Source organism: Nipponia nippon, unplaced genomic scaffold (assembly GCF_047370975.1).
Source record: "Nipponia nippon isolate SJK-2023a ecotype South Korea unplaced genomic scaffold, ASM4737097v1 scaffold_2, whole genome shotgun sequence".
Taxonomy (NCBI): Eukaryota; Metazoa; Chordata; class Aves; order Pelecaniformes; family Threskiornithidae; genus Nipponia; species Nipponia nippon.
In genome coordinates, this window is record NW_028262336.1 from 82487390 (window position 1) to 82515371 (window position 27982).

Below are 27982 nucleotides of genomic sequence, written 5' to 3' on the forward strand. Positions count from 1 at the left end.
GTGCATCATATGAATTTGAAGACAACTTTATCCATCAGTGATTTTAACATAACTTTTGTACAAATAAGCTGCTTATAAGTTTCTTGTGCACAACTGTCTTCTATCATTTGAACATTTAATGAGTTTCCTTTAGGATATATTTGACTCCCTTCAAATTTCTAAGAGTTTAAAAATGAGAGAACCATATTTAACCTTGATTATGATAGGCTGCTTCAACAAAAATTGTGTTCATTTCCATTTCAAAAGAAGGGAATCTGGTAAAAGTGTTTTAAATTTTAGAGATTTTTAAATGAAATTGATCCTTAACGAGTTACATCATGAAAATTCTAGCTTCCTTTAAAATATTGCTTGTTATAGTGTAGCTGTCACACAACTTTCAGCACTAATGAAAATCGCAGGCTGAAAGGCACCTCAAAAGCTCCTAATTCAGTTTTGAATCTAAGTCAGATATTATACATTAATAGAGCACTCTTGAAAATGAGTTACCTAGTACATTATTCCAAGGTGTCATCAATAATACTATAATAAAATTATTACATTCTGCTTTCTCTATCTTCTGAAATATGAAAACTTTTCATTTCTAAGTAAAAGCTACTTGTTTCCTTACTCATCCTGTCTTTCATGTGTTCCACCTCTCATCCAGAAGACTATTGGAAAAATCTGCAGTGGATTGATGTGGACTGAGGTGTCCACACCTCATATATTCATTACCCTTCAATTAAAACAATTGCTTGGAAAACAGATATCTTAAGTCTTCCGCAGCTTGGAGAGATTTGATGTTGTATCTAAAATACTAACTTGTAAAGTATCCTGTGAAATAATTTTGTTTATTTTGAAAATTAATGCTGTAAAAACAAGAATAGAGGTTTCTTTTTTGTGTGTTTTTTGTTGGGGTTTTTTGTTTTGTTTTGTTTTTTATTCCTAGCTTTTTGCATTTCTTGATTCAGATTAATTTCAGATATTGGTATTGTGGTGCCAGGCAACTTCAAATTGAGAAAAATCTGGAACAAGATCTCAAATTCCCTTGAGATTTGGTATAAGGAGTAAGGGTATTCCTAATAAAAGATTCCACTACTCTGTTTTCCACTGATATTTTTAATTTAATTCAATTAGTTTTCTTATGCATAATCACCTTAGTATAGTATGAGTGTGCCTATAAGCTTGGTCTTCAATGTCTATTGCAAGAAATTCTGATCTCACCAAAGCAATGTTGAACCCAAATTTAAGTAATGGTACACTCTGGGTTACAGCCAGAAAGGTATCTTGGGCACAGATTGGGGCAGCCATATTCCAGCTATATTTAAATTAGGGTTCATTTTGTCAGTCTGGCCTTAGATTTCAGAAATTAGTAGTAATAGTACATTTTTACTTATAATGTATCTTAACATTATTTTAAACACTTCTAACAACTGCTTTGAAGAAGATTCTTCAATTACTAGTCAGGTGAGACAACTATTGATGATCATCTTTTTATTAAATTGAAAAGACAAAAGGAAGGTGAGATTCTATACAGAGATTTCTGTAAACAGTCTGCAGAATTATTCATTTCTATAATTTTTCCAAAGTGTTTATCTTTTATATTTCATTAGTTAAATTTCCCCTATTTGGAAATGGCTTTTTAAAGACAGTTGAGAAACTTAGGGGTTTTTATGGGAACCAAATGCTAACAACGAGGACTGAGTTTGGTAACTTGATGGGCTCATTTAAACAATTTTCTCATTGCTTGGTTTGAAAATACATTAGAAAGTAATGTGAGAAAAAAAATAAAATGTCAGCTTCACTTTGATACTAGTCTTCCAACCTTTTTTCATTTAAGACACTATTTTAAATTCTACCTTACACAAAATCTGTTATTGCAGTCTTTCAAGGCACACACTTTGCACAAATCGTTTCAGTACTCGGACAGATAAGCTTGCATTCCTAATAAAACAGAGTTGCAGCAAGCTGTTTCACAATAATGAAAACTGCACTGAACAAATTATTTCTATATTTCAATGTGCCTTAATTGCCATTTCCCCATCTGATTTTCTCCACATCAGGAGCCTGGACAGCACTGAATAAGTTCGAGCTGATGAGAAAGAAAACGGCAAGAACTTCAGAATACACTGTACCTGCAAAATTTTAGCAAGGGTTTTTTTTTGTTCTTTTAACAAAAGAAAGAATGAGGAGCCGTAGTATTACATAATGATTTGATAGCTGTCATAGACTCAGTATTCTTTTATTAGAAACAGATTCAGACTAAAGCAGAGCTCAATGATGTTGGAAAAAGAAAAAACAGAAGCCAACAGAACATCTTAAAAAGATCAAAGCTTACAGTTATGACAGCAAGCTTTTAACTTTTCCCTCTTTTTCCACCAGATGCTTCTAAAACAAATAGAGTAATTAGTTTAAATAAATTGTTTTCTGAAGTGATACTCCAGCCAATAATCTTTCTTAAGCTCATTATGGTCCAGGTACAATCATGTTAACCTTATTACATGACTTAGTCTTTTATTCTTTCTTCAACATAATTTGTGATCAACATTGTTGGGGTTTTTTTTCTCAATATTTGTCATCTACTTTCCCTGCCTCAGTGTTTTGATCCTGTGCTGCCTTGTAGGCTCTCGTATTTTATAGCGTCCTTTCCTTGACACTTTTTCTATCAGTTCAGACTTTTGCAACAAAATTACTGTGCTCTAAACTTGAGAACAACAAAAATAAAATGAGAAACATAAGGCCATACACTTTTCCAATGTATGTGATATCTTTCTTTCTCTAAGATTATAATTTGGTTATCACAGCTATGTGGAGATTTTCTTCCTCCCGTTCAACCCCAGAACAGCCCTATGCCAGTCTCTATTAGGTGTTTTCAGAGTCTGGTAAACTTAATCATATTTGCAGAAACAGTGAGTGAAGTCATTCTCTTCAGTGGTATGTTAGTGGAAGAGAGCCTTATCTTTCAACAGAAATCAGTTTCTGAAAATCCACAGATACCTATTTTATTGAGCTTTTCAGAGAAATTAGTTAAAATTCAGACAGCTCCATGCCTAAAACACAATTTATATTAAATGAGTCATTAATTTCCATCTGAATATATGTGTCTTGAATAGATGAAGAAAGAAGAAGGCGGGATGTCTGGAGTTATGGCTTTTGTTTTCCCAAGTAACAGTTATGCGTCATGAAGCCCTGCTACATTTTTGTATATCACATATCTCATGTTAGTCAATGAGTACTATTGTATGAGTAAATTGGGTAAAAGGAACTGCACAGAGATACAAGTAGAGAGTTTACAAAATTGGGCCTCTTATATATACCATAGTGATCATTGTTTTTAGCTGCGCAGGAAAATTTATAGTGAAGTAAATTGACTAATTAGAGTCAATTATTAATTTATTCCATTGGTTTCATTTGAGCTACCCCTGGAGTAAGGTATGATCTTCACATGAATTCTGGGATTGAAACATGGCTTTCTGTGCTTGAAGCAATGGCAGTTGAGAATCACTCTTACCTAAGCAGCATGTTTCCAAGCACAAGCAACTCCTTGGCTAAGATGAGTATCATAAGTCTGTCTTTTGTTTCCCATGGCAACTACATTTTCTCAGAAATCTTCTGGTGTTTTTATGAAACAAACAAAAAAAATCTATATAAAAATAAAATGTTGGTGTATTTTATATTAGTAGCATAGTTATATGGACTACTCCAAATTCACTATGAATATATTTTGGTTTTATCTTCAAGGTGCAAGGAAAAATAAATTGACATGTTTAGTGGGAAGGGTGGGGGTGGATTTTGTCTTTACATCCTGATGAATCAATAAGGCTGCAATAGCTATCTTGTAGAATAGAAACTCATAAAATGTTTTAAAAGCAGAAAGCATTTGCTCGTAGTTTTCTTTCAACAGTGCAGAATTACTGTTTATTTTCCTTTATTCTCAAAGAATCCTTTACAAAGCAATACAAAATAAAATGTTCCCAGTTGCAGAAATGTATACTTAATTCTTATTTGTAAAGAAAAACAAAGTATTATTGCCTTGACAGATGTTCTTTTCAGTGCACAGAATTTATACAACTATGCATCCTGACTTCACATACTTTTTATCAGAGACTCACATTTACTCTTGCTCTCAAACTTACCCGATTTCCTGAATTGAAGTTAATGAAAGGAAAATGTTATTCAAAAGATAATTGAGCAAGGGAATAGATCTGGATGAAATGTGCTCATCATTTTACAGGGACGGTATATACAAGAAAACAATCAGATTCTGTGGAAAAAAAAAAAACAACTTACATCCTCCAGTCAGTTTTCACAAATATATCAGCATTTTGTGTTTGGAAAGAAAAAAAAAAAGAAAACAACCAAACAACATGTTCTACAAGAATAAGACAGATCCGTTTACCACTCTCCAGACGATATGACGCTTTTCTCCTGAGTTGGTTACATTGTGATTTTCAAAAAGTGACCCAACCTTCATGTCTCAGCAGTTTATAATGAGGGGGCTATATAAGACAATGTACGACAACATCTTACTGCTTGGTCATATACAGAATATCTTCAGGACTGGTTTAGATTTACATGGATATGACTAACTGGAATCCAATATAAGGACTTCATATATACTCATTTTCATTAAGTATTTGGAGGAAATATTTGAATTAAAGAGTTTATTAGAGACAAAATTATTATAGCTTTCTTTATGCAACCAAGCCCTTATAATTTGTTGGTATCTATACTTGTTTCAGTAATACCTAAATTCTCAGATTGCTGGAGAATGTGAAGTTTTATTGGTTAGTATCTTTTTTTAAAGTCTGAAGAGAGTTATCTCAGTAATGGTTATATAGTTATTATTACAAAATCCATTTATTGGCTTTCATCAGGTACCTAAAAACACACACACAAATAAGTCTGTCAGGAAAGCATTACACAATATTGTAATTGTATACTATTTTACAAGTACCTTGATCTTGCTTTAGTTCTAATCCAATTACATGTCAGTTAGGCTCTGAGTTAAGCCCCTATATGCAAGAAAAACATTATAAACTTTCAGGCACAAAAGTCTTAGATTTTTATAATTTTGCAAATGTCCTAGTAGGACCCAGCTACAGGATTTCATGAGGTAAGTGAGGGGTAATTTGAAAGCTCTAGCTTCAAAAATAATTTAATCCAATTAGTAGCAGTCTCCATTTCAAATATTTGTGGTCCTGTTTGGGAGCACAGTATGTACAGCTCATCAAAACATAAAATCTACTGTTGCTATATTGTCAGTTGTCAGAAAAGTGAGTTCTCTCAGGCATGGGGCACAAGAAATGTCTTGTGCTGATGCCTAGTCAAAAGAGGTTTCAGATTGTATGTACATTTAAAAAGGAAAAAAAAAAGAGACTATTGACACGTATACCAGACCTAAGTACTTATTCAGGACAAGGTACAAGACTAAGTTTTAAGCAATAATTGAAACTACTTACTCTTCAAGAATGACAGACTCATGCACCAGAACATGCTGGGGAGCCAACCAACAAGAAAGTAGCTTTTCAGAAAAGGACCTAGGAGTCCTGGTGGACACCAGGTAGAATATGAGTGTTGTGGGTTAACATCAGTAGGCAGCTAAGCCCCACACAACTGCTCGCTCACTCCCCCACAGTGGGTTGGGGGGGAGAATCAGAATAAAAGTGAGAAAACTTGTAGGTAGAGATAAAGACAGTTTAATATCTAAAGGAAAAGTTGTGTGCTCAAGCAAAGCAAAATAAGGAATTCATTCACTACTTCCCATCAGAAGACAGGTGTTTAGGCATCTCCAGGAAAGCAGGGCTCCATCATGTGTAAGTTACTTGGGAAGACAAACGCCATCACTCTGAATGTCCTCCCCTTCCTTCTTCTTCCCCCAGCTTTATATACTGAGCATGACATCATATGGTATGGGATACCCCTTTGGTCAGTATGGGTCAGCTGTCCCAGTTGTGTCCCTCTCAACTTGTGCACCTGCAGCCTACTCACTGGCAAGGCATTATGAGAAGCAAAAGTGTCCTTGATGCTGTGTAAGCACTGCTCAGCAATAACTAAAACACCCCTGTATTATCAACACTATTTTCAGCACAAATCCAAAGCATAGCACCATACAAGCTACTATGAAGAAAATTAAGTCCTAGCCAAAGCTAGTACTATGAGCCAGAAATGTATCCTTGTGGCAAAGAGGGCTAACAGTACATCCTGGTAAAATTTTACTTCAGTCCACAAAGGAGCTTAGAAATCCTTTAGGATTTCTCACATAAACTTTGTAATGACAGCTAATGATAAGATAGTGCCAACTTTTTTTCAAGGACACAATAGCCAATTAATTAAATCACTTTACCAACGCAGGAAATGCTAGAGTAATCCTTTCCTCAGCCTGCGGAGGTTTGTACCCAAAAGACAGTCTTGATTATTAGACCATTGGATATAATGTGGGAAATGAAAAGCAGGGAGAGAGAAACAGTTGTCTTCCCTTCCTCCTAAATTTGGACTTCTATTCAGCCAGATTTGTGTTAGTTGAGGTAGAAAGTATTTATGCAAGTTATGTGTTCCCAGGGGGAAAGACATTAAGAAAAAGGTACCTTGACCATACTGCACTGATGAGACAAAATGATTATTTAATTCCAGTAATTCCTACAGAAATTACTCACTTGTTTTGTATTTGTGAACTGGAGGCCCCACTGCAGCACTCTTAACTACCTAAGGCATCTGCAGGGAGCCAGGAAAAAACTTAAAACAATTAAAGAGTAAGAATTTTGTATGAGCACAAAAGCAGAGTCTGGAAAACATGCCACCCTGTTGCTGTGGTATGCGGACTGCACAGAAGATAAGAAAATGCTCGTGATTACTTAGAATTAGGTAAAGGAATCAAGGCTAAATTAGAAATTGTGTCTTAAAGAGTGTCTAAGGTAGAGAATGTGTTGCAAGTAAGAACTTGATAATTGCTGGGCAGCATTGGGGTACACCTAGACAGCAGTGCCAGCAATATCATTTAAGACCAAGTTTGTCTTAGTAATAACATTGAAAACTCCAGATTTGGGTATGTGTGTAGCAGAATTGAGACCAATGAGAAGAAGCAATTGGGAGTGGAGATGGTGGGTCCAAAAGTAGAAGAAATTGAGAAAGAAGAAGGTGTGAAGTCAGGTAAAGAGCAAAGGAGGGCATGATTTTCCAGTGGGAGGGGTGAGGGTGCCTACAGCTAGTAATGAAGCTGACCCGCAGACACAAGCCCAATGAGATGCCGGGGGCCTAGTAGACTGTTGGATTTATACCTCAAACACTTGGTCTGGCAGGCTGCAGCAAAGAGGAATGTGCTTTCATCCTGGTACTAAATGGTTTTGGGAGGGAAGGGTTATAGAATTGTAGTTCCATAGTAGCTTCTGCCGATTTAATAACTCAGTTGCTTATTTATTTTTGCATTTTGAACCTGTAAATATTTTCAGTGTGGTGTATCAAGTTCTCTAGGAGATAAATTTATTCCATCAATAATTGACATAACAGTTTGGTGGGTAGGATGTTGTCTTGGAATGTGGAGGAAAACAGTTAGAATATCTTCAAGTTGGAGGGATCCCTAACAAGATGAAATCTAACAAGATAATCGACCCCTTAAGGATAATTTCCTTTAGAAAAAAGAAAAGTCTTCTTTTTTTTCTTTCTCATTTCAGAAACTCCAGTAGCAGAATTCTGAGTAGATTCTCTCTCCAACATGTATTGAGCATTCCTTCACTGACACAAACTTCTTATCTGTCCACAGAGTGCACTTTGTGCCAAAGCTGTCTATATCAGATTCAACATTAACTAACAACATGGTTTGTGTTAATTAATTCTTGCAGATTATAATTCATTATTGCTACATATTCAGAGTGGTCAGTCCTTAGCAATGACATCCTACATTAGCTGTGAGCATACCAAAGTGCTGTGCAGTTAGCACTGATGACTATGGTCTGTGATAGTCTTTATTGCTGAGGTTGAGGTGATCAGACTTGGGAGCTCTTCAACAAGGAGAACTCAGACCCCTCTCTCCCATTCCAATTTTGGGACCTTATTCTTTTACAAGACATCCGAGTTTTTAAACAATTCCCACCCCTTAGTCTCTGTCAGAGACAACGGAGAAGGGAGAAGACAAATGTGAGGGGGAAGTTACAGGCAGGTACCCTATCCTGTAGTTTGGCTGGGTTTTTTTTCTTTTTTTTTTTTTTTTCCTTTGTTTGGTTTGGTTTTCTCCTTGCTTAGCTGCTGCTTCTTTCCTTAAAGCAAACATAGTCTTTTCCCAGCTTTCAAGTTTGTGCTTCCACAGCCAGTTCTCTTAATAAGCTGATAACAAGAGGCCAGAATGGAGATCTTGCACAGTCAGCATAAGGCACTTCTTGTACAAGTCTCAGAGACAACACTCTTTTCAATGAACCACCAGGTACAGAAGTTTTTATACAGTTACAACTTATTAGTGTGCTTATGTCTGGGTTCATAACAACCAAATATTGAAACCTGCTTGGTGTGCTACTTTCTTCATGGGTGCAACAGACCTCTGCTTTAGCTACACAATATATTATGGATACAATATTTCCCTTGTTCAAATAGTTCAAAAGTACTTAGTTTTACTTCACAGTGGATTTTAAATTTAGCAATTTTGCACAGGTTTTAACATTAGAATCCAGTGATGAGCACTTCATGGGCTATAACGTGTGTAAATTATGTGTTCAATAAATATGCTTGACAGAAATATTTCAATACACCAGTACCAGTCCTGTGAGTAGTTTTAAAGTAGCTGACCTGCAGAGTTGAGGTTCGTTAAAATATCACATAGTACAGCTCTTCCACATTTAATTTCTATTCATGTTTCAGAGCCTTTTTTACTTTATAACTTGTATGAGATGTAACTATTTTAATAATTCAGTTTATTTTCATACTTGTGATTACTAGAATTCATGTATAAAATATATCTCATTGATGATGGTAACTGAATTTCTTTTATGATGCATTTACTCACAAAATGACTTTAAGGAAATGATTATAGCAATATATTAAGAAATAATGGAAACTCCTATTGTCTTCTAACTACTCATTGCTAAAAAATCTTCTTGTCAATAAAATTACACTGAAATTTCATCAGCTGAAATACTCTCTCCAAAAATATGCCTTTTGTTTTGCTTTTTCTACATATGTTTTCACACTGAGCGCAATTCCATCACCATAGAAATAAGCAACATTTTTACCATTCGCTTCAAGAGAGTAACAACAAATGACAAGGTGTTTCTTTAAATGGAAAGTTGATTAAATATGATTTTGTTTTCTGAGTCCAAGTTTATTGATTATCTCTAGAACATTGTCATATTATTTAGTAACCAGGTTTAAATATTACACACTGAACATTACAGGTATATGCAAACTGAGGTTGATAGTAAAGAAAGTAGAACTAGAACATGGTCATATGTAAAGATGAGACCAGAATTATGAAATCATTAAAGATTTGTCTTATCATTAAGGAGAAACACAACAGACAAATTATGTTATGAGACTGCAATGGAAATTGTTGGGAAAATAGTGCAGCTCAAAACGAAAGAAGAATCTGAGAAGTCAACTAAAAATCTCCTTCTAGTTTCAGTAATGCATCAAGAATCTTATAAATTAATTATAACCACTAAAAATAAGGTGTGGGTTTTTTTCCTGTATAGGTAGATCTTGCAACTTTCCTCCCTCCGTAGGTAAAACCTATAATCTCCTTTCTGAAAGCCATGTATGAATATAGCTTTGATTTTGACGGATGGAAAAAGAGGAGTTTCATTAGCATGAAGCATTTATCACCATGGTAATGCGAACAGCCATAAAGGTGACCTGGTTAGAAAGGGAAAATTACTGAACAGGAGAAAATGCCTGCTAGCCTGGGAACTGTGAGCCTGGGAACTAGGTCTGGGAACCAGAAGCATCCTTGAAAAGTGCAGCTGGCCTCTTTGAAGTACAGCTGGGTACCTAGAAACCAGAGACATCCTGAAATACCACCAGTAAGTGCTAAAACAAGGAACTGTAATGACAACTTATCATTTGAAAAGGTGAAAAATAGTCTGGAAAAAGAGAAAAATAGTCTGGGAAAATAAAAACTGGTCTGAAAGAACAGATAATATCATCATCTCTGGGCTGTTACAGGTGAAAAATAGACATTAACAGCATCTCTTGGCTGCTCAAAGTGGTGGTGCCCTGAGCCCTCTTATGTTTCTATGATATAAAAAAGTCTTAATTTTTATCCAAAAAGTAGCCTCTCTCGCTGAGAACTTCCTGTGCTGTACATACTTTTCTTTTCCTAATATATTGGGTTTGCATGGCAAGGTTTTGGTAGCTGGGGGACTACAGGGGTGGTTTCTGTGAGAAGCTGTTAGAAGCTTCCCTTAGGTCTGATAGAGCCAATGTCAGCTGCTGGCCAAAGCTGAGCCCATCAGCAATGGTGGTAGTGCCTCTATGATAACATATTTAAGAAGGGGACAAAACTGCTGTGCAACAGCAGCCAAAATAGAGGAGTGAGAATCTGTGAGAGAAACAACTCTGCAGACACCAAGGTCAGTGAAGAAGGAGGGGGAGGAGGTGCTCCAGGCACCGGAGCAGAGATTCCCCTGCAGCCCATGGTAAAGACCATGGTGAGGCAGGCTGTCCCCCTGCAGCCCATGGAGGTCCATGGTGGAGCAGATATCCACCTGCAGCCCATGGAGGACCCCACACCAGAGCAGGTAAGGATGCGCCTCAAGGAAGCTGTGACCCTGTGGGAAGCCCATGCTGGAGCAGGCTCCTGGCAGGACCTGTGCGCCTGTGGAAAGAGCAGCCCACACTGGAACACGTTTGTTGGCAGGACTTGTGACCCCATGGGGAACCCACGCTGGAGAAGTCTGTTCCTGAAGGACTGCACCTCGTGGAAAGGACACATGGAAAGGACCCATGCTGGAGCCGTTCAGGAAGAACTGCAGCCCACTGGAAGGACTCATGTTGGAGAAGATTGTGGAGGACTGTCTCTCATGGGAGGGACCCCACGCTGGTGCATGGGAAGAGTGTGAGGAGGAAGGAGCGACAGAGACAACGTGTGATGAACTGACCACAGCCCTCATTTCCCATTACGTTGCACTGCTCAGGCGGAGGATATAGAGAAATCATGAGTGAAGTTGAGCCCAGGAAGAAGGAAGGGGTGGGGAGAAGGTGTTTTAAGATTCAGTTTTATTTCTCGTTACCCTACTTTGATTGGTAATAGATTTAATTAATTTCCCCAGTCGAGTCTGGTTTTTGCCCATGACAGTAACTGGTGAGTGATCTCCTTGTCCTTATTTTGACCCACGAGCCTTTCATTGTATTTTTCTCCCACTGCCCAGTTGAGGAGGGGGAGTGATAAAGTGGCTTGGTGGGCACCTGGTGTCAGGCCAAGTTCAACCCACCACACCTAAACAGGTTTCATTCTCTGCACGGACTCACTATGAGCTCTTGGACTCTCACTGGACACACCTGGCTAACTCCAAACTTCTTGATGTGGATCATCTTTGAGGTGAGACTCTGCCTGTTATTTCATTGGTCCCCCTTTGGGCCCACTTCTGGGGTTGGTTTGGTTTGTTGTCCCACCTACAGCATGGTTGGGTCCTCTTCTGGGATCAGTTTGTCCTCCCCTTTGGGATGGTTTGGCTCCTTCTGAAATCTGTCTCATTTGCTTAGTTCCAGTATTTTATATATATCCATAACAGTAATCTATCACAAGTATATCTGCTGTTATATTGTTGATAAGTTTGCAGTAACTTGTAATAGTATATACCTACTTGGTTGTTGCTGTTATTGGTTTTTGCTATTATATGGATTGTTGCTACACTATTCATTGATACTATATTACTGATTGCAGATAATAATTTTTAATAGCTTGAGATATATATTGACTTTATTAATCATAGGTATACTTGCTAGTGGTGAATTTTGTGGTAGCTTACTTGCTAGTGTCATGATTTTTGTGATATTTGTCATAATTTGTAATAAAGTAGAGAAATTGAGAGGGTAAATCCTCCATGTCCTTGTGTTATCACGGAAGCCTACAAACCTAAGGTCATGATCTCTACACACCTGCAGGCTGGGTAACCCTTTAGGTTTTGACATATGCTCATATTAACTGAAGGCATTCAGCTTGCTTACTTCCATGTGTCTTATTCCTTCCATACCCTTATAAGCCTGCCCCTAGACACAGTTATATCCTTACATAAATCTTAGATATAAGATTTCCTTATTCTGACATAATTGTCCCCAAATAGTACACAGTAAAGTATACCCATATAGCACATTTTTTATAATGGTGAAACTACATCCATGTTTTGACACTTATCCAGGTAACCTTTTGGGGAAAATGATGCCACTATTAATCATATTTATTTTGTTCCAGGCAGCTCAGTAAAGCTACCTTCTTTTGTTGGTGCAAAGATCAGTAAGCCAAGCATTGGATGTTTACGTCAGGGACCTGAAGACGCCACCTGGCCTCACAGTCTGTCCCTGATGGGCATCAGTGCTTGTGCCCACCCCAGTCTCTGGTCTCTGGTCCTATTCTAGCTGGCCTGGGCCCAGCACTGTCAGGATCTCATCTCCTGGATGGGCCCATCAGGCCTGCACTGCAGCACATCTCCAGCCCGTCTCCAGCCACTCCTGATAGGAACCCCTGGCCAAGATCCAGCCCCAGCATGAAACGCAACAAAACTGTTGGAGGTTGTTGGTGGGCCCTGTTACTAGCCAGCAGCTCTGCCTGCTGTGCTCTCAAGGAGAATTCAGCTGACCTTGTGGTTCCTGTGGTGCCCCACTCCCTGACCCCAAGGATGCTGCTGGCCCACTCTGCCCTGACAACATATTGGGAACAATATATTCTAGAAGGATATTATCAGCCTGAAAAGAACACTGGTGGCCATTTCAGAAGACATGGCAGAAGAAAGACTAGGTTGTCTGATAAAATAAGAACAATAGCTCAGGTGCATGTTTAGGATGTCCTTGAGCATCTTAGATGGCTGCAAATAGACAGGCAAATGAACCATGACTACAAACATGATAGGATTCAGGTCTACATTTGCAGATGCCTAAATTTGTTGTAAATAAGTTTCTATATGTGAGCTTCATGTCCAGCCTCCCTTTCTAGTTAAAGAAATGCTGCAGCTTAATATAGTTACCTCAGTATAAGCATCTAATAATATTTATGTTGATTGACTGTAATCTGATTGCTTTCCAGTTGCCACTCCAAAACTGTATGGATTTCCGTTAGTCTAGTGAAGATGCTTTGATTAACCTATATGTCTCACATGGCACCAAACTCCAACATTTAGGCATCTGAATGAATTTCCAAATCAATATTGAGGTCTACAAAACCCCGTCTGAGAAGTTCACATATATGGCATCAACCGAACAGCCTCCCGGACAATACTAATTGATTTTTCTAGAAGCCATACATAGTAACCATAGCTATCTACTACTATTGTAGATGTCCTAGAGTATCTGAGATATCAGCATGGGGATATCCATAGAGGCATGTGCTTTTCTGGAACAGCATTTGGATGCCATGCAGAATGCTCTAGGATTTGTTAGATGGTATAAGACCCTGACATGTGTGTAAGTAATCAAATTAAGCCCCCTTTCACTGGAACAGAAGCTCAGGTATGATGTTCAGATGTTGACTCTGACATTTAGTCATCTGGATCACATGCAGTTGGCTCACATGCAAGATGTTATTCAGGTTAACAGTACATAAGGAACTCAATGCCCAAAAACTCAAGATCTTAAAGGGATTCAAGCAGGTTTTATAATTTTCAGTGAGTACGAGAACATCTGTATTTATACCACATATAGCTTTAGTGACTACACACATCATCATTTACTTCATAAACCTTCATTTAACTGAGAAGATTTAGGAGGACACTTTTCCTGGGAGGCACGACATCTCATAATAGGCTGCTGAATTTTTTTTATATCCTTGTAAGTATTTGAAGTTGTTTATTTGGAGAGGCAGAACATTGCATTATTTGAAATGCTAGTATGATTCAGTAGAGCAGTTGCTATGTTACAGTTATCATTTGGTACTGCTTATTATGTTTCCATAACCAGTTGCACACAGTGATACATCCATTGCCACGCTCTAAGTGGTGGGATCTGACTAGACTTTGTTCCAGGCACATGGATGAAAAAAAAGAAAAAATATACAACAGTCATTTACTGTGTAATCCTGGTACATTCTAGTAAAAAACATTTTATGCAGTTTTTTTTTCTTTTGTTATGATCTCTGCTGTTTCACTTTGCTGCTTGAAAAAGAACGGCAATTAAAGTAATTATTTTGTGCATTGAGAAGTCCTTACTTAGAATACATATAAGAAAAAATTCACCCTATTACCCCCCTGTATTGATGTCATGCATACTGTACAGTTAAGTACAGATTCTTAGATGAAATGCTCTATAAACCTGAAAATCTAAATTATCTCATTAATTTTGTCTTCCTTACTCCTCTCCTCTCCTCTCCTCTCCTCTCCTCTCCTCTCCTCTCCTCTCCTCTCCTCTCCTCTCCTCTCCTCTCCTCTCCTCTCCTCTCCTCTCCTCTCCTCTCCTCTCCTCTCCTCTCCTCTCCTTGCTCCTTTCACTGCCACGAGCCAGGGGAAACAAAAATGAAATGATGTAAGGTTTAGACATGTCGGCAACTACCAGCTTTGATAACAGATGACTAAAACTAAAGGGAGGCAATGAAACATTTGAAGATATTAAAATGAATAGATTTTCAAATGTTTGTATGATAACTAAGTCTCCCTGAGTGTAATACATATTTATTTGGTAATAGACTCTCTTTTGGCAATAAAAGTGCCAAATCAAATCTATGGACATAATGTTGTAAAACTAATGTTTCACAGAGGCCTGTTTAGGTATATTATTACCTCAGATGTTATACAGCAAAAAAATGTATGGTTTCTTCTAAATGGATCTACAAACACTCTGGAATGGTATGTGATATTTTGGCTAAGCCAATAAGAAAAGGTTGCCTTTCAGAAGAACATCAGAAATGAAATTATGACAGTGTCATATTTTTACTGACTGAGCACACTATTTAGAATGTGTATTGTGTACATATATTTTGTGTCATTGTCATGCATGTCCTACATATATTAAATGCCACACACTATGTCAAAGGCAGTTCTAATTCTCTAGTAACACAATTAAAACAACTGTAAAACAAGGGGGATGACAACTGTGAATTATATATCTGGCTGTGCATTTAAAGGAGATTTCTGTTTCTTGAGAGGAAAGGGAGAGGCTGGAAGAACTACCTGAAAGTATAGAAAGAAGTAAATGCTAGCTTAGTTTCTGTTCTCACACTCACTTTATGTAAACACATCCATATGCAGCTTGAGAAAGAACACTAACTTTATTAGTAAGTTATATCCATAACATGAGTGAAGTTCAGAGACCTTGTCCTTAATTTTTCATATCAAATGAAGTAGCTAGATTAGGAAGGACTGAAAGAGATCAGGTCCAAACAGGCAGCATCTTTCTCTCAGTGAAAACTCCCAGTTAGGAAATTACAATTTGGAATTTTAAGAAATTTGATCCAAGGGCTTCTAAAACCTTCTATAATACTTCCATTATGGAAGAAATACATCTTAGAAACTTTTCTAAGTGGATGTTTTTGTATGGTCTTCATTACTATTTTTTTTCTGCGACTATCCATAATGGCAAGACTGTTAACAAGAAAAAATAGAATCTATCCAGTTTCAGTCTTTCGTGTCAATGCAAGTAAGCTCTAAACAAGTTGTTAGCTTGGTGTTATATCAATAGGTTTTACGTCTACTACAGATGACATCTATTGTGTACAAATGACAACGGAAAGTGCTCCTGAGGATTATGTTCTCCTAATGAAGAAGAGAGATGACAAGGTACCTTTATGCATATATCCCCAAGGCCGAAATCTGTATAAAGTTTTCTCCTTGTTTATTAAAAGAGTGAATGAAAGTGTAGAAGTAAAGAGGGTTATTCAGAAATTCATGACTGCAACATCAAATGCAGTTATATAATAAATTGCTGGAATAAGCCCAACCTCTGAATACTTTTTGTAGTATGACACAGCAGACTCATGTACATTGTTGCTCCAGTTACAGACTTTCAAAAACTTTACTCATTCCTTATTGCAATCACAAAACAATGTGAGCAATAAAAAAGAAAGTACAGTGTGACATAATATGAATATCAAATGGAAGGAATGGTTAGATCTATGGTAAGCTTAACCTTGAGCTTTACCATTTCTTATTTGTTGATCATATGGTTTTATTTCTTCCTCATAATTCCCCTTTCTTTTATATTCTTATTAAGCCAGAAACCACTTGTGAAGAGAATGGTCCTCTCTGTTTGCACAGTGCCTAATTGATATTATCTTTTCCATAGCTACAGATTACCAGCATTTTAGTACTAGTAGCATTGATTAGTAAATTATTGTCAGTATTGGTATTTAATAGTAAAGTACTACCAGTAGCAGTAAACAGTAATAGTAATATCATAATATTGATGGTATTTATAAAATCAGAATCATGGAGGCTGGAAGGGACCTCTAGCGGTCATCTCCCCCAACCTGTTGCTAAAAGCAGGTCAAAACTGGATCAGGTCTGGCCTTGTCCAACTCTGAATGCCCTCAAGAACAGAAATTATACAATGTTTCTTGGCAAACCATTCCAGTGTTTCACTATGGTGTTTTCTGGAAGAATCATAAGAAAGAATAATTACATATATATGCTCAAATGAATTTGGATAGTTCTGTCAGTATTCTTTTCTGAAAAGCAAGAGATATGGGGTGAGTTATAATTTCACTGGATTAAATTAAGATATGTAGCAATTATTTTTTGTCATTATTACAAACTGAAGACCTCAAGTAGCTATTTCAATCAGGAGAAGTTATATTACGAAATGAAATGCTGAATGGTAATTATGCTATAAGTATTACAATATCAAAATACCATGCTATTATATGAAAGATTACACTGGAATACTTGATTTTTTCTTGATAATAGTTTGGTCTATTCATTTGAAAATAATATCAAGTGATTGTTAGATAGCTATTTTGTTGCACTGTGAAATATAACCATTTCCTTCTCTGAAAAAAAAAAGTGCAGAATTGGGGAATTTTTACAGTAAGAAATAAAGAGTAAACAAACTAAACACCTCAGAGTTACTAACTTAAAAGCACTTAAAATACTATTGTGCAGTTACATTTATTGTATTTCATGTATTTTTGCAACACATTTGATTAATACATAGTTTGAACTACCTTTACAATCATTTCCTCTGAGGCTGCTCAAAGGCAAAGAAGGTAAAATAATGATGGCATCTCCGTTGATTCAGAGCAGGATATTACACTGTAATCTCAGTTTGTTAATTGTGCTGATAGTGATGTGCAAAGCACAGAATTCTCTCTGTCGCTTTCCTATGCCTATCACTTTCCTATTCTATAAGGCCAAGAAAAGTAAATGGCTATCCTGTCATTATTGTTCCAATCTAACATAAAAATCTCTCCCAGAAGAGAACAAATTGTACTGGCATACTGCAGCATGAAATACTATTCAGAGACTTGCAAGGGAGCTTAGCAAATGTCTACAGTTCGTTCCTTTTTTTTTTTTCCTCCTTCTAAATCTTTGCCTATCTTGTCTGTTTAGACAAGAGAGTGCACAACAAGAAACTTATCTTTCACACATGTCCAACAATTCATTAAGAGGCTTTCATAAAATACCTAATATTTGAGACTTCTAAGAAGCACTGTAGTATTTCAAGCAGGGGAAACGCACAGTGATTTATTGTAGACACAGCTGTACTAAGAAACCCATTGCAAACAACAATATGGAGTCTTCAAGTTCCCAGCTGAAAAATCCTGGGACTCAGGTGTCCATAGAGTCATTGACACAATAACCTGCAAAATGCATTTGATTGAAGTTGTCAAAAAATGAAGCAATATGAGAAAAGTATTCCTCGCAAGCATCTTGAGGTCAGTAAATTTCATTTTTTGAATGCATGTAAACACACAATCATTGAAAGTTTTATGATCTGCTTGATTGATTTACCTGACTTTCCTGTAGAACAAGTTGGCTACCAGGTAGTACAGCAGATAATATACCAGACAGTATAAAGAGTAGTTAGGTACTACTTAACTAATACTTAACACATGGTAAGGTGTTTCTGCAAACTGTAATGTAACTTTATCACACCAGAGTCACATGCAGCATGCCAGTCTGTCATCTGGTACCTTACTGAGAATCCTGGAATGAAATCCTGATGTCTTTGAACTAATAATGTCACTGACACAGAAAGTATAAATAAATTTAAGATAAAGTGTATAAGGGGACTGGTAGCAATGAAATTAGTGTAGTATAATAAATGAAGAGTCTGAAATCCAAAAGGGTCAACTCTATGTTGATGTCTCTCACCAATTCCTAACTTTACAATTTAAAACATTTACAGTGATAATGATGTAACTTTGAGCTTGGTGTCATAAAGACAAAAGAAAATAAAAACTACTTGAAACTTCATTGACTTGTGGTACAAAAAAAATCAGTTAAGGTGAGAGTCTGTATAAGCCATCACATTCAAGTTACATACGCGAGAAAAGATTTCCAAGGTGATCTAATTAAAAATTTTGGTTTAAGTATACCTCTTCATTTTGAATCATGGCAATTTGGCTGTATTCTGTGGGAAAATAAAGGCTTCCAAACAAGAATTAAACCTCCAGCCCAAACAGTAGTTGTCAAGCCATTATTGTAAAACCTTCTAAGTCAACTGCTGCTCTCATCTGCAAAGAACACCTACTCTATGTTTCTAATACCTGCATGCCAATTTAAAACATATTTGAAGGTCAAATAATATTCTTCTAATAAAACTATGTGCTTCAATTACTTAAGAATAGGATTTGAGAGCACCATGTTTTCATGTGTCACAGCAATTATTTTGTCTCAGTCAACCATGCATTTCTTCATTCAGTTCACACATACTCACAGACTGTTAAATAACCTTAAAGAATCAAAAATCAGCACACAGTTCCTCTGGTCCCTACAGTCTTGATTTTTTCCTTCAGTAGGGACTTAATGCTGTTTTTCTTCTTGAATTCCAGATATTCTTTGTGTAGGAAAGGACTAACAGGATTTATCGAGACTTCTTGGGAGAGAACATCCCACCAAATGCTTCTTGAAAAACAAATTCCTCAATTGAAATTGTTTCAGAAATTTACCATGGAAACTTCAGAGTTTGTTTTTCTGTTCCAAGAGAAAGAAGTTGCTATGCATAATAAAGGCAAAGGAATTTTGAAATGTTTCCTTTGGAGTTAGAGAGTTAAAACAGAAGACACCACAAATCTGCTTTAAACCATGTAACCTATTGGGATTTAAAATCATTCAAGTGTGAAGCCCTTTATTTTTTCTTCTTTTAATATCCGTTCTTTCAGTGTGGGACAATAATGAATGGTATACTATCTATTTATTCTTCCAGTTTCTTACTAACACAGGTGAGAAGTCTGAGTGATGTATACAAAGTAATGTATCCAGCGTACCTGTCAAACAGTGTGTACCTTGATCTATAGCTGAGTTCCCCAAACATTGGCATCTGCTTCATTCAAGATGCTCTAAGGTATGAGACAGCTACACAGGCCGGCAGATACGATGAAGGACCTACAGACACCTGTGTTCATCCAGAAGAGCAATATGGCTAAGTAGCACACCTTAGGGCATATCAAAGCACACTAGACGTTTATTGTTAGGCAGCCAAGTTCCACCCTTAGTTTGGAGGAAGATGAATTTCCTTAAGCAAATAAATTCATTTGTACTTTATTCAGTCTTCAAACTGCTGACACAATTTCTTCAAAGACTGTAAGAAAGGAAAATGTAAAGCAATAATTACAATATGATTAAACAGGCTACAGCAGAGAGGTTGAACAGCTTACATCCTGCAGTTAAATTAGTCTTCATAATGATGAAATATAGGTCGTTTTTATTGAAATATATTGGCCAAATGTTGAAATCATTCCACACAGAGCTATAAACTTACAATATTACAGGGAAGTTACCAAAATTATGTCTATATTTAGCAGCACTTGGTATTATGTACACAGAAACTTAGTGAAGCCTGGTTTCCCGTAGCTGTGTTTCTGAATAACTGATGGTGGGACTTGCAGGTGACGGTGAGAGTTTGAAGGCTTTTGTTGAAGAATTTTCCACAACTGAGGCATTTTTCATTCTTAAAGGAAACCTCTAGTGTTCATTAATATGTGCACTCACATTATGCTCAGAAATCTAATAACTAGGTATATGAGATTTTTACCAAACTCTCAGTGGACTCCGTGTGATTGGAGAGTGTGAGGAGATATACATGCATATGATTCCTCATTTCTCACAAAGGCAAGAGTTAAGCAAAAAAAAAAGAGAGAAGTTGTGTCTCTATGTTGTGTTTCAGCCATAAGTTTTACGGTGTAGAAACTTGAGAAAGTGAATGATGCAATTAAGTGTTTGCTTCTAACTGGAAAATTAACACTTATTCTGTAATTAAGCAATGATAACTAAAAGTGCACTTCAGCATAATTACAAGATGAAATGAGAAATGTCGTAGGACCGAAGGTTAATAGACAAGGGGTTTTGTTGCTTGGTTTTGGTGGGGTTTTTTTGTACTTGTGTTACTTGTTTATATATTCTACCTTTGGGTCTCATTTAATGTTTATCACAGAACAAAAAAAGGCTTAGCCAGAAACTGTCAAAGTCCAAGAAAACAAAGGAAGTGCAACCTCTCCTCTCCACTGACTGTGCCAGCAGCTGTGGGAGGCAAATTATGGGTTACTCTGAAGTTTCCCTTTTGCCATGTTGCAGTTTAAAACTGGGTTACCCAACCTATATCAAGCCTCTGGACACAAACTTATTTGTTATGGATGCTAACTATCTCTAATACAGAATATGGAACAAATCAGATCAAGTATGAAGTCTTTCAGTCAGAAAAGTGTCTGGAAAAAGAAAAAAGTGTTGATGCTCACCTTTTGTGTTATAGCCAGATTGTTATATAAGTTGAGGGAGAAGAGATATGATTAAGTGATATAAGAACACAGTAAACTATTGACAAAACAATAAGTGGCTAAGAACGCTCTAGAAATCCAAACCCGAACACACTGCTTGTTATACAGCACAATAGCCTATTTAGTTAGATTTGACTATTAGTTTTCTAGCTTGTAAGATTTATAATCTTATCAATTTTCAACAGAGGAATAGAAAAAATAAAAAAAAAAAATAGAAAAGGGTGTAGATTTAATCTGAGTGGGAGAAGAATGGGACAGTAAAAGACATCAACTAATGGCTAAGGGTGACAAGGACGTCTGGACATTATCTAATCCAATCCCCCTGTTCAGAGTAGGGCCAGCTAGGACAGGTTGTTGAGAACCATGTCAAATCAGGTTTTGAATGTCTCCAAGGACAGAGACTCCATGACTTCTCTGGGAAATGTGTTCCAGTGTTTGACCATCCTCACTGTAAAAGAGTTCTTATGTTCAGGTGTTTTTTCCAGTATTTCAGCTCGCGCCCCTTGCCCTGCCAGTGGACACCACTGAGAAAAGTCAGACTCCATCCCCCTTACTGCCCCTTCCCAAATTAGGTATTTATACACATTGATTAGATCCCCCCAAGCTTTGTCATCTCCAGACTGAACAACTGCAGTTCTCAGCCTCTCCTTGTATGTCACATGACTCAGGCCCTTTATTATCTTAATTTTCCTTTACTGGACTCACTCCATTATACGTATGTTTCTTTTGTACTGGGGAGCCAAGAACCGGACACAGCACTCCAGATGTGGTCTCACTAGTGCTGAGTACAATAATAGCCTCCCTCAGTCTGCTAGTCGCATTCTTCCTAAAGCAGCTCTGGATACCACTGGCCTTTTTTATTGCAAGAACACAGTGATGGCTCACTTCTACGATTTTAGGTCTGAAAGCACATGTAGGCTTCAAATTCCTCCTATTTGTTCCCCCTGCTTCATGCTCTAGTGTACAAGCAGTTCAGAGAGGCACCCAGTCATGCTGATTTCACAGAATTAATGGGATATCTTCCCATAATGCTGTCATGTCAGCTCTTCTTTATTTGTGTGCACATCCTTGAAGAGGGGTCTCTTCAGCCCTGTTCTGTTGATTAAAATGTCTCCAGGTCCACTCTGCACCCTTTGCTTTCCAAGGTGGTCTACCCCTTTCTCACTTGATGAGTGGTCATCATGTTCCACTCCCATCACTCCTAGTTTAAAGCTGTTCTCAAAAGGTTAGCCAGCCCATCGGCAAAAATGTTTTTTTTCCTACTTGGTCAGTTTAATCCTATCTCTTCTTAGCTGTTCTTCTTTGATCATCAAGCAGGGTGCCTTGGTCATAAAAAACAAATCTTTGTTATCAGCACAAGCTGTGCAGGTAGTTGTTGACCTGCAGAAACTCTCCACTCCTCCTCCCTCCACCTCAGGCCCTTCCCCCTCACCTGCAGGACTGAGGAGGAAACCACCTGGGTCCCCATGCCCTTGATCCTCAACCCCAGAGCCTCATGATCACACTTACTCTTCACCAGGTCTCTCCTGGCAGTAAGGTTGATACTTATGTAGAAGAGCATCAAGGACATAGTCTAAGGGCCTGAAAAGCCTTAGCAGTCTGTCCACAACATCCCAGATCTGAGCAGCAAACCTTCCCAGACAACAGATCAGGTCAGCAGATGGCAGCCTCCATTCTCTGCTGTCACTCACCACCTCCTCTTGGTGCTGGTGCATAGTTCAGATTCAGCCTGCTTGGGTGCACCCTTGAACACAGCTTCCAGCCCCTCATCTGCTACAAGGATATTGACGTCTTCTGTAGTTTCAGATATATAGTTGTACAGATTCTGCTACAAGAATTACTCTAGGTGGAGCAGGAGGCTTCTTCCTTGTGCAAGAAGTCACAAGCTTCCAGCCTTTGACAGTATGGGAGTCTCCATTTCCCAACTCAGTGAACCTTCTTCAGTATAGCTGAGCCTTCAGGCTTTTGTAGCTGCAGTGCCATAAAGAAGATCCAGACAACCTCTTTCACAATATCTCTGATGTCGGGCAGTCCACTGACCTCCTCCAGCAGCTACTTGGCAACACAGATTCTCCACCAGCACGTCTTCAGGCAAGGACACCACTTCTCCTCCAACCTCAGCAAGAGGCTCCAGGCACTCTTCTGTGAAAAATACTGCTTCTGTTGACTGCACTGTCTTAACTGTGCTGTATGCTGGCAGTCACATAGGCCTTTCTGTAGCACCTACTGAAAGGGTGCTTGGCCCTCCTTTGTTCAGGTGGAACAAAAGCTCAAAGAACCATTTGATCAGAAACAAGTGATGGAGCTTGTTAGAAGCTGCTAAAGCTTGCTGGAATCTTCCTGTAGCTATCCTCACCTAGTTGCAGCACTGGTCACAGTGATGTTCCTCAAAAACTTTCCATGAGTCCCCCAACAATCCTATATGAAGCTCCCAGAAGATCTAGATGACTAACCAGTGCCTAGAAACTGCTATGCTTGCCTGTTAGTTAATGTTTTTAAAATTTCAGAACTGTATGGCTATCAATTATGTGAGAATAGTGACCTTTATCATGGGTCATAAAAAATATTTTAATCCAAAAGCCTAGATATAAATGCTCAAATCTGTAAATATCTTGCAGGTGGTATTAATCTCAGTTAATATATGTACAAAACTACATTCAAAACAAATGTTCTAAACTCTGTTCATAATCAGTGTTGAGAAAGAAAACAGATCTTTGCTTTAACACATTTACTTGGGGTTATGAGATTTATTCCTAAAAGCACCTATTATTCTAAATAGAGTATAAAAGGACTTCAAAAATTAGTTTCAAATGTAGATTTCTGTATTCAAGATATCTAAAGCTCAGTGGAATTCACTTCAACTTTAATGCCTAGAATATTTTGAATCTAAGCCTAAGTTCAAGTAAATTGTTTTCAATGAACTGGAATGATGACTGTGCAGAAGAATACATGGAGGTTGAATTCAGCTCTAGATGCAGCTGAAGCTCTATAGTCTTGATGCTTTTGGTTTTACTTCAGTTTTGTTTTGGTTTTGGCTTTGCTTTGATGATTTAGGGTTAAATGGAGACCTAGGGGTTGGCATTGGAATCTAGTATTTTGTTATATATCCAAGACATGCATATAAGTCTAGCAGATAAGACCTCTGATCCATTGGAGAACTTATGTGCTACTAAAGTGGCAGCTGATGGCCAGAAGGGTTATTAACTGAACCACATCCAGAATATGAAGAACTGCTCATCTATTAAGGTATTAAATAACCAAGTAAAAACCTTCTTTTTGTCATCTGAAGAGCTCACTAAACTCCACTGTATTGACTACACTGTAATAAGTATCTATTGACTGTAATGTGAGTTTAACTAATTTAACACCTAATTTTCATTTAGAATCTACCTTATGGACATCCTGAATGTGTCTGAATTTGAATCTGATTCCAGGTCTGGGTTATCTAAGAATTCAAGTGATGAACACTATTTGTATCAAGGAAAAATTCTGTACTGTGATTATATGTAAGTGTCTTGTAGAAATGAACAAAGAAGAGTTCTTGATAGTAACATCTCTAATGCCACATCCAACAGAACGTGTTAATGATAAGAATGCTGGATCTCAAAGCATATACTTTAAAAGAAAACCTGATTTATTCTGAAGCAATCTTAGTCTGTATTGATAAAGAAATGGGAAGTCAGCTGTTGCCTAAACCAGGTGAAAATTACAATTATTTGGCAGTGTTATCTTTCACTGTATATCACATCTTTGATGTACTGCAATTGCTAGTAAAAGCCTTCTACCCAGTCTTCCCAATAAAACTCCTTTTATTATACATACGCTTTTAGAAATATTCTCTGCTAGCTTTTACAGAACTCTGCAAAGTTCACTGTCAGTCGAAATGTCAGGTAAAATTGTCTACTTTGCTTTATAGTGTGTAGTTGACAAATACTCTTGGAGAAAGAATAAATGTCTGCTGTATACTTTGAGCTTGCCTTCAGCTATCAGACATTTTAAAACATCTTTAAAGAATATGCCTGAGAAGCATTTAAGTTCTGAAAACAGCAAAGTTTGGAAAACATGAAATCTGGCATGACATGCTTGCTATGAGTATTCAGCAAAATGAGTATGACTTCTGGTGATCAGTATGCTGTGAATAATATAATTTACCTCAAATAAATTCTGGAGAAAAAAAAAAGTCAGGACATTAGAAAAGACATTTAAAGTTCCTATTTTCATTTGCTAGAGTTTGAATCATGAGAGCTATTGTAAAGTAAACTCAAATTTTTATGTCATAAGTGTAAGATTATGAAAGTACAAGTAATCCAGTGTTTAAAAAAAAAAGGGAAAAAAAAGAAAAAAAGAAAAGAGAAAAAAAGAAGAAAAAAGAAAAAAAAGAAAAAAAAGACTAAAAGGTAACTGACTTGAGAAGCGTAACTTAGCTAGGAATGGAAAGATGGAGTGAACATTAAGTACATCCATCTTTTCACTTATTAACCTGTGTTTTTCTTCTCCAGCATTTAATAACTCCTTTGTTCTGCCAGTAAGGAGTCTGCAAATTTTTTTGAACTAAATAAGGTGTTGCTCAAGCTGAAGAAAAAAAAAAGGTTTGTTAGTTTTGGGGTTTTTTTACTACTATTAATAAGGCTGTAATTAATGTTTCATGATAAAGAAAAGTCTTCTGATTTTTCACTGGGAGAAGTAGAACTAGCTACTTCAGGTGCATGGAGAATCTATTTCTGTCCCTACCTGATGGATCTTCTTGATGTAAGAGGATAGCTTCCTAAGTCCTTTTTTTGACCAATAATAGCTTTTTTTTCTGTTAGAATAGAATAGAACAGAACACAACAGAACATTTCGGTTGGAAGGGACCTACAATGATCATCTAGTCCAACTGCTTGACCACTTCAGGGCTCATCAAAAGTTAAAACATCTTATTAAGGGCATTGTCCAAATGCCTCTTAAACACTGACAGGCTTGGGGCATCAACTACCTCTCTAGGAAGCCTTTTCCAGTGTTTGACCACCCTCTCAGTAAAGAAATGCTTCCTAATGTCCAGTCTAAACCTCCTCCGGTGCAGCTTTGAACCTTTCCCATGCGTCTTGTCACTGGATACCAAGGAGAAGAGATCAGCACCTCCCTCTCCACTACCCCTCCTCAGGAAGCTGCAGAGAGCAATTGATGTCACCCCTCAGCCTCCTTTTCTCAAAACTAGACAAACCCAAAGTCCTTAGCTGCTCCTCATAGGACATTCCTTCCAGCCCTTTCACCAGCTTTGTTGTCCTGCTCTGGATGCATTTGACTATGAGGTGCTGTTGATTCTTTTGAGGGATAAGAGGTCTTGCAGAGGGATCCAGATAGATTGGAGCATTGGGCAATCATTAATGGGATGAAATTTAACAAGTCCAAGTGCTGGATTCTGCACCTGGGATGGAGTAACACCAGGTACAAGTATAAATTGGGAGACGTGTGGCTGGAGAGCAGCCCTGCAGAAAGGGATCTGGGGTGCTTGTTGACAGCAGGCTCAATATGAGTTCAGCAGTGTGCCTTGGCAGCCAAGAGGGCAAACTGCACCCTGGGGTGCATCAAATACAGTATAACCAGCCGGTCAAAAGAGGTGATTATCCTTTTGTATTCAGCGTTTGTGTGGTACTCACCTTGAGTACTGTGTGCAGTTCTGCAAAGCAAATTTTCCTTGAGGGAAGAAAGTTGTTACCTTTGCTGACAAACTAGTAAGTCCTCTGACATATGACTGTAGCAAAATGAGGTTGAAATGTCACATTAAGTTTACAGGAAAAATATATTGGGGGAAAGAAAAAAAAGAATTGTTCAGAAGTAAAAAAAATTGTTAGCAGACATCTTCTGCAGAAAAATGTAAAAAGTCATTCTGACTCAACTTTCATTTTTTCCTAAAAAAAATAGAAAATAAATATTAACATATTTTCCACTATTTTAAAATGAAAAATAAGTTATTTTGAAATTAAAAAGAATTGAAATAAGCTACTTTGATTTGCAGGAGGAAGGATCCTCATTTAATACACGTAATCTGAAGTACCATAACTACTGATTGCCTCAGGGTGCGAGCCCCTACTTCTAAGAATATATAAAGGTTGAACTTTTTAATTTTCAATGCATATTTTTGAAGTAAAGTATATCTACAATTTTGCTGCATCCGAAGGCTTGATTTTTTCCTGGGGAAAAAAAATCAAAAAATGAACCTGTGAAAGATAAAGAGAGATGGTATAACATATTAACATCAGTTAATTTTATTGAAGAAGAAAGCTGCTGTATGTTTTACCAACAGGAGTTTTTGAGAAGCCTTGATCATTCTGTCCAGGAAATAACAGTACTCAAGTTTTGAAGTAATGAATGTGAATATGAAAGTGTGCTCTACTGCTGATGCTGTCACTACAGCCAGTTGTCAACAGCCATTGGAGTCACTGACCATGGGAGACAACAGAACATCAATGTTTGACAAATTACACAGCAAACAAAAAAAAATTACAATTATAAACAGCAATTTTCAAGTTACTGCAAATAACATCTGACTCATGGCAAAGTTCAGAAATAATTTGTGTGCGTATAAATGTAGAGTTTATTGAATCCTGAAGCAAGCTGGGAATGGTTACATACAGAAGTTCTTCAGTACTGTACATCAAGTCAGTATAATTGCTACTTTCATCCTAATAAAGCTCCACATTTGCTATTAAATTAACTTGCACCTTCCTTTTTATCATAGGAAACTTCATTCAATAGTACTAGTACGGGACAGTTCTACTTCAAAACTGTGACGCAGAGTATGTTAAGCTCCCTTCCAAAATTGGACTTTTTAAAATCTGAAAGTTATAATAATAATAAAACAATAAACATTGCATTATTCTTTTTTCACCCCTACAAAACTTAACCAAGAGAAAAAAAAAAAAAAAGAGAAATCTATAAAAATCAAATGGAAAATAAGTAGTTTCTGAT

General features: G+C 37.3%; 1 long non-coding RNA gene across 1 annotated transcript in view; it reads left to right on the forward strand.

The window, feature by feature from the left end:
- LOC148055857 (uncharacterized) overlaps positions 1–27689 on the forward strand; it is a 39953-nt gene extending 12264 nt beyond the window's left edge. Inside the window, exons 3-5 of the long non-coding RNA XR_015704665.1 lie at positions 2040–10697; positions 10817–11497; positions 12371–27689. This is a non-coding gene — a long non-coding RNA (uncharacterized LOC148055857). The remainder of the gene's footprint in view (positions 1–2039; positions 10698–10816; positions 11498–12370) is intronic.
- The last annotated feature ends 293 nt before the right edge of the window (positions 27690–27982 follow it).